Raw genomic sequence first — 7,370 nt, forward strand, 5'->3', positions numbered from 1 at the left:
GGCCTGCTCCGGGAGTCGCCCAAGGTCGACCTCTCAGTTCCAGGGACGGATGCTGGCCCTTTTTGGGGCCACAAATATTGCCAATGTGGCGCTAAAAACGGAAACATTGAAAAAAAAACATAAACAATTAAAATTTCTTTTTTGTTTTTTAAATTTAGACACGTGTAGGGGGGTCTGTGTTGTGTTGTACACATCTGTTGGCTTGTACACATCTGTTGCTGTGTACAAGTTTGCTGTACAGTTGACATGTACACACGTTAGAAATGACATCCAATGATGCCAGATGACATTTAGTGATGTCAATTGACGCCGCTAGTTATTGCTGCAAATAAAAAATGCCGATATTTGTCAACATAAACACATAGGCCATTGGACAAAGTATACATTGATCGCACAAATAAGACAAGATAGACTGAGTAACTCATCAAACAACCAACTAATATATTGTATATCACAACAATTTAATTATGCAACAAATCGGTATGCATAATCAAGTGAAAGCGGTGTCACCAATTATAGCAGTTATTTCATTGATAAACGCAAGGAATGGAAGAAATGGAACGGGAAGAATAGCACAAAATATCTGTACAAAAACATTTACTTTTTAAATCATCTGCTAAAACTAATGAGCTATAGTTTTCTTATCTCAAACCTCAAACGGAGTTGAATTTGTTCATTCCGTATATGTAATAACTTGTCTGGTTTATAATTTCATCAAAACCAGCGGTGTCACAAATTTTAGCTGTTATTTCATTTATAAACGCGAGGGATGAATGAAATGGAACGAGTGCCCACTTTAAGAAGTTTGGCACAGAAAAAGTTAGTCATTTTGATTATCATTTTATTTATAGCCAAACTAAAACTGAGTTTAGTTCACTATTTAACCTATGATAGTTAGTATTTCAAGCAATGCACATGTATTTTAGTTATGGCCGAAATCAAGCATAAGATTTCTATTGAAGCCTAAAGGAAAATGAGTTTGGTTTTTGTGCAAAACGCACACGACGATGACTGATGACGATTGCGTCGATACACTGATAAGACGATGAGGGAGGGGGGGGGGGGGAGGAGTGTACTTGTCGTTTGTCTTGCTCGTCTTCCCCATGTGAGGAAAACACAGGTAGCTCGCCTAGAATTACCTGGGCTAGTGAGTCACAAAGTTATCAGACAGCTACCAGACAGGGGAGTAAATAGAAGAGATAAGGGAGGTCTCAGAGGTTTTGTCTTTTGTAGAATCATAAGCCAGGTCCCAGAGATTTTGTGTTATATAGAATCACTAGCGGTCCCGGCCAGGTCCTGCACTGGCCTCTGTGAAAAACCTATTAAATTACCATGACTTGTGTATTTTATTAAGCATCATATACCCGACATTGCCCGAGTTTAGGAAAAGATTACTTTTCGAATTAAATATCTATATGCAAATATGGAGACAATTTGAGAAAATAACACATAACCCTAAACTTAACCCTAACCACAACCAACCAAAACCAAAACACAAACACAAAACAAAAGCAGACATAAACGCAAACGAAAACACAAACATAAACTCAAATACAAACGCAAACGTAACGCAAACGGTAACACAAAATCTAACTCAAACACAAACGTAAAAATAAAAACGCAAACACAAACTCAAAGAAAAAAGCAAACACAAACGCATGCACAAACGCAAATTTTAATGTAAACAAAAACTCAAACAACTGATTCAGCTTAGTAAACGACTATAATGCCGATCTTATCCATCATCTATTCCATTCACTTGTCTTAAACGAACGTAGTCGCCATAGCGCTCACGGGAAGGCAAGAGGCGCCAAATAGCACCCTATCGGGGCACCGGTGGACGCCCTGGATTCAATTAAGTGAACGACCATAATAACCTTTTTTATCCACAGCCTATCGCATTGTTTAAAACGAACGTAAACACCATAGCGCTCCCATGATAAGATCGGGTTGCCAAATCGCACCCTGCCGGAGCGCCGGCGGAAGTCGCCTGATTCAATTTAGTTAACGACTATAGTACCCTATCTAATCCGCAAACAGAAAAATAAAAGTTAACATAGAGGACAACATGGGAACGGTTTCTAGATTGTTATTGATTTAAAAAAATAAAAAAATAATTACTTAACAGTACATTGAGTGTATAAAATAAGCAAAATGTAGTATTTAAAATACCACTATTTTACCTACCACATTGCACTTTATCAATCCATGCTAATTATAAATATAATAATTTTTTTCCAACATCAAAACAAACTAATAAAAAGCATTTTTCTCCCCGATGTAATTTTTTTGGTGATCTATCATGGAGAGGAATTGGTACTAAGGGACTAAGGGAAGTAATTTGCACACTTTTTTTCAGACACAATTAGAATTTTGTGAGAGGGTCATACATTTAATTTGATTTTGTTCTTTGTGTGTTACGTTAATTAAAATGATAAGTTTGGAAAATGAATCTTTTTTTTTTTACAAAACCATCAGTATTGATTTTTTTTCTGACATAAATTTAGATTGTAGTACACAAACAAAGACTACACGTCCGCAGTCACATATAGAGCCACATAATCTAGTTGAACTTATTAGGTTTCTACTCTGTATAATATGTCATGTGCAAAGATTACCAGCAGCAACAATGGGGTTGCGCCTATTCATGTTCCCTCTAACGCGAGAGTCTGGGAGAGGGGCCACCCGGACCATAGTTCGGGTGGTTTAATGAAATCTTGGGCCCCACTCTTTACAGCTACAGACAAGTCGACAACCATCTCTATCGAACAATCGGATGAAAAAGGACCAGAACTCTTCGACACTCAATCAACCTCAACAGTAGTTATGCAAGTTACCATCTAAAGCAATGGTCAGCAAAACGTTCCTTGTCACATACCACACAGTCTAATCATCAGATTCTGCTGCTGAACTATGGGCGAGCAGATACATGGTATTTCTCGTCCAACCAGTTCAATCTAGCAGATCTGGACAACACCACACAACAACATGGACTCTACACACTGGAGCTCTCACACACCAGAAAGAGAGAGTCAGCGCTACCCTCAGAGGGGTCCCACATACACTTAGTAGCAACACAATCTTCAAAGCAAAACAGAACCCACAATCACTGCAATCCGATACACTAACAACCGTAAATTCACAATCTACATTGACAATCCACAATACATCCCATACTACATTAATATGATTTACAAAGACACACAAAATAAACATTTTGATCGCACTACCGGGCAGACGACAAGCATGTCAAGCACGCGGCTCAAACAGACACTGGACAAACCATTGTCAGGCAACAATAACCTCAATGACTACAGACACACCACAGCAGGAATTACCAACAACACTCGAAGTCACGGCACCCTCTACAACAAGTTACAGCAGCAGCAGTACGCTACCGACACAAAGCAACACCAGCAAACGTTTCATCAATTCAGAAATGACAACAGTAACGACCATGATAAACAACATCATGCAACTATTCATAAATGCCAGCAATAAATGTAACACTGAGTCAGCAATATCTCTAGTCAAAGCACCAACCAATCATAAGCCAGGTGCTGGAGGTTTTTGAGCCGCTACGGGAGAATTCGGGAAGAATCGCACACAATATCTGTACAAAAAACATTTACCTTTAAAGTAATGCTAGCAATCACCCGCTAAAACATAAACACCAAACACGAAGTTGATTGTTTAATCCCGTGTATATAATAACTTGTCTGGTTTTTTCTTTCGTCAAAAACAAGCCAAAATATTGTGATACAAAGTCTCCAGCCAATTCTGTCCATTTCATCAACAATGGCTGTTCACATAGCCAAAATATTATGGTACATATTCTCCAGTCAATTATACCCATCAACATCAGGGCCAAAATATAGTGGTCCATAGTCTCCAGTCGACTGTCCATTTCATCAACAGGGCCGACAACTAATGGGATCTATGAAAACACCCGACCTGGGACCGAGTAGTTGGTGCCACATATAATAGTGCAAGACTCACACAATGGGCACATACTTCTGGCATTTTGAGCTCTTGTGTCCACGGTGTCAGAGCACCAAGGCACCGGGTCAGAGGTCAGGCTCCCCCCCGTGTGAGCTGTGAGCTTCGGATATCCATACCCAACAATCGTTGAACACGAGTAAACAAACAAAATGGCGGCTCTGATCGAATAATACCTTGTAGTGTATAGTTGGAGGCTCCCTAGGGAGGAGGAGTTATTTCGTGGGATAAATGTGTGGGGAGTATCTCTGGGGCTCTAGACTAAGGTGATGATTGTTTGGTGGTTGTGGTGGTGGTGATGATGCGTGTGTGTGTGTGTGAGGTTGATGAATGTTTGGGGTGGAGGGTGGGGTTGGATGGTGGGGGTGGGTCCATAGACAAAGATACAGCAGTGGCTATCGTTGTAACTCTGACATTAAAGGCATCTTGTGAGGACGGCTCAGTGGGTCTGTGAAGTGACAGGACAATAACTGCAGGACAACATAGGTAGGACAACATAGGTAGGACAACATAGGTAGGACAGCCACATGTAACAAACTGAAATATACCAGAGCTACGACAGAATACAGCAGGAAAAAACGGAATTACCCAGCAGATAAAGAACCCAACCGTAGATAGTCCTAGATGGCCCTAGATGGCCCTAGATGGCCCTAGATGGCCCTAGATGGCCCTAGATGAACGTTTTGTTTTAAACACTTGGACTTTACTTGCAACACAGAAAATTCTTTTGACGTAAATCAAAAGTTAATTATGATTTTTGTGTGCTTTATTTTCAATTTGTTTAAGTATTGCGTAAAAGTTACACTAATTTAAGTGTAATAAAAAAACATTTCAAATGTCAAATTTTGAGCATTTTATTTATTAAGCCAAAGGTGTCTGTACCCACTTGTTTGTAGTGAATGGTATATGCACCCAAAGACTTTTATTTGAAACATTATCTTTTAAAAAAAAAATATTTTGTACGATGTATATTGCTATATTTCGTATATCTAATTACAAAAAAAAAATAATAAAATAACACCAGCTCGATGTATACATTGTGAAGCTTTTAATGCCTCTCCTTGACATGACTCGTAATGAAATTACAATTTGACTAAAAAAATTGTTTAGCTGTCGTGCGTCACATTAGCTTAGAATAGAAATCTATAAATAGCCCGTATGGAATACCATGCCGAGTGCATTGAATGCTAATACGTTTGTCACATCTCGTTAGAGGGCTGTCAAGACGGGAGCGTTCCACCATTTGACGTGTTCATCATCTCTATGGTAACTAAGTGTACCATCAACCTTGTGGTTCGTCTGTCTGTGGTAGTGACAGTGTACCATCAACTTTGTGGTTCGTCTTTAGGTGGTAGTGACAGTGTACCATCAACTTTGTGGTTCGTCTCTATGTGGTAGTGACAGTGTACCATCAACTTTGTGGTTCGTCTTTAGGTGGTAGTGACAGTGTACCATCAACTTTGTGGTTCGTCTCTATGTGGTAGTGACAGTGTACCATCAACTTTGTGGTTCGTCTCTATGTGGTAGTGACAGTGTACCATCAAGTTTGTGGTTCGTCTCTATGTGGTAGTGACAGTGTACCATCACGTTTGTGGTTCGTCTCGTTGTGGTAGTGACAGTGTACCATCAACTTTGTGGTTCGTCTCTATGTGGTAGTGACAGTGTACCATCAACTTTGTGGTTCGTCTTTAGGTGGTAGTGACAGTGTACCATCAACTTTGTGGTTCGTCTCTAGGTGGTAGTGACAGTGTACCATCAAGTTTGTGATTCATCTCTAGGTGGTAGTGACAGTGTACCATCAACTTTGTGGTTCGTCTCTATGTGGTAGTGACAGTGTACCATCAACTTTGTGGTTCGTCTCTCTAACTGTACTTTCAACTTTAAGTTCCTCGTGTGTTTGTTGGTCTGTCACCTTCCAATCATTTACAGTTATTTTTATGCACAGTGACGTCAATTTTATGTTGCCTTCCTATTTTCCTAGTTAGATCTCTAGCTATGTGTTTAAGTCTTTTAGTCAAGTCTGACCTGCTATGTTCGACCTTTAAACAACGTAGCCTTTCATATTCGTCTTGTATTCAAAAGACCGATCAGTATGAAGATCTGCCATAAACACCCATCCGTGTGAAGATCTGCCCTAAACACCCATCAATGTGAATATCTGCCCTAACAGTGTGAAGATCTGCCCTAAACACCCATCAATGTGAATATCTGCCCTAACAGTGTGAAGATCTGCCCTAAACACCCATCAATGTGAATATCTGCCCTAACAGTTTGAAGATCTGCCCTAAACACCCATCCGTGTGAAGATCTGCCCTAATAGTGTGAAGATCTGCCCTAACAGTGTGAAGATCTGCCCTAAACACCCATCCGTGTGAAGATCTGCCCTAAACACCCATCCGTGTAAAGATCTGCCCTAAACACCCATCCGTGTGAAGATCTGCCCTAACAGTGTGAAGATCTGCCCTAAACACCCATCCGTGTGAAGATCTGCCCTAACAGTGTGAAGATCTGCCCTAACAGTGTGAAGATCTGCCCTAACAGTGTGAAGATCTGCCCTAAACACCCATCCGTGTGAAGATCTGCCCTAAACACCCTTCCGTGTAAAGATCTGCCCTAAACACCCATCCGTGTGAAGATCTGCCCTAAACACCCATCCGTGTGAAGATCTGCCCTAACAGTGTGAAGATCTGCCCTAACAGTGTGAAGATCTGCCCTAACAGTGTGAAGATCTGCCCTAAACACCCATCCGTGTGGGGCTTTATCAAACTTAGTTATTTACTTGGCTGGAGGCGGTGTAGGAAAATATAACTCCTCATATAAATATTTCAATTATAATCCCCCACCACCGGCCCCTCCCCTTGTGCTCGGCAAACGAGGAATTTTTCCGTGGTCAAAAACTCGCCGAGAGGATCAGGCTCAAGAAAACAGAAGAGAAGTGGGAGAAACTAATTACGCCGCCCCACCCTCCCCCCCATTGAGCGGAATCTAGAATTACTTGCCATGCTTTTAATTTGAGAGGGAAATTATTGCGTGAATGTCACGGCGCCCCAGCTGGTGGGGGCGATCAGCGGCGAGTTGTGACGCCCCCCACTGCCAACCCAAGTCCGGCTTGACCCCGCCGCCATACGCTGATCGGATGTATCCCTCCGCGCGGGCCTACCTCCCAAATGTGTTATCCGTGAGAGCAGATAAGAATTATACGCCACGAAAACAAATCCATCAGTTTCTTTTTGACCACAGATATAAAATGATACCGCATAAAATGGAATACGAAGACATTCCGCGAAAAGAAATTCATTTTTTATTAGAAACAAAAAATATAAAAGAGAAATATATATTCGGCGGAGAAAGAAACAATTTATATTCCGCGA

The sequence above is a fragment of the Physella acuta genome, unplaced genomic scaffold (assembly GCF_028476545.2).
Source record: "Physella acuta isolate Inbredline_101_S28 unplaced genomic scaffold, ASM2847654v3 ptg000254l, whole genome shotgun sequence".
NCBI lineage: Eukaryota > Metazoa > Mollusca > Gastropoda > Physidae > Physella > Physella acuta.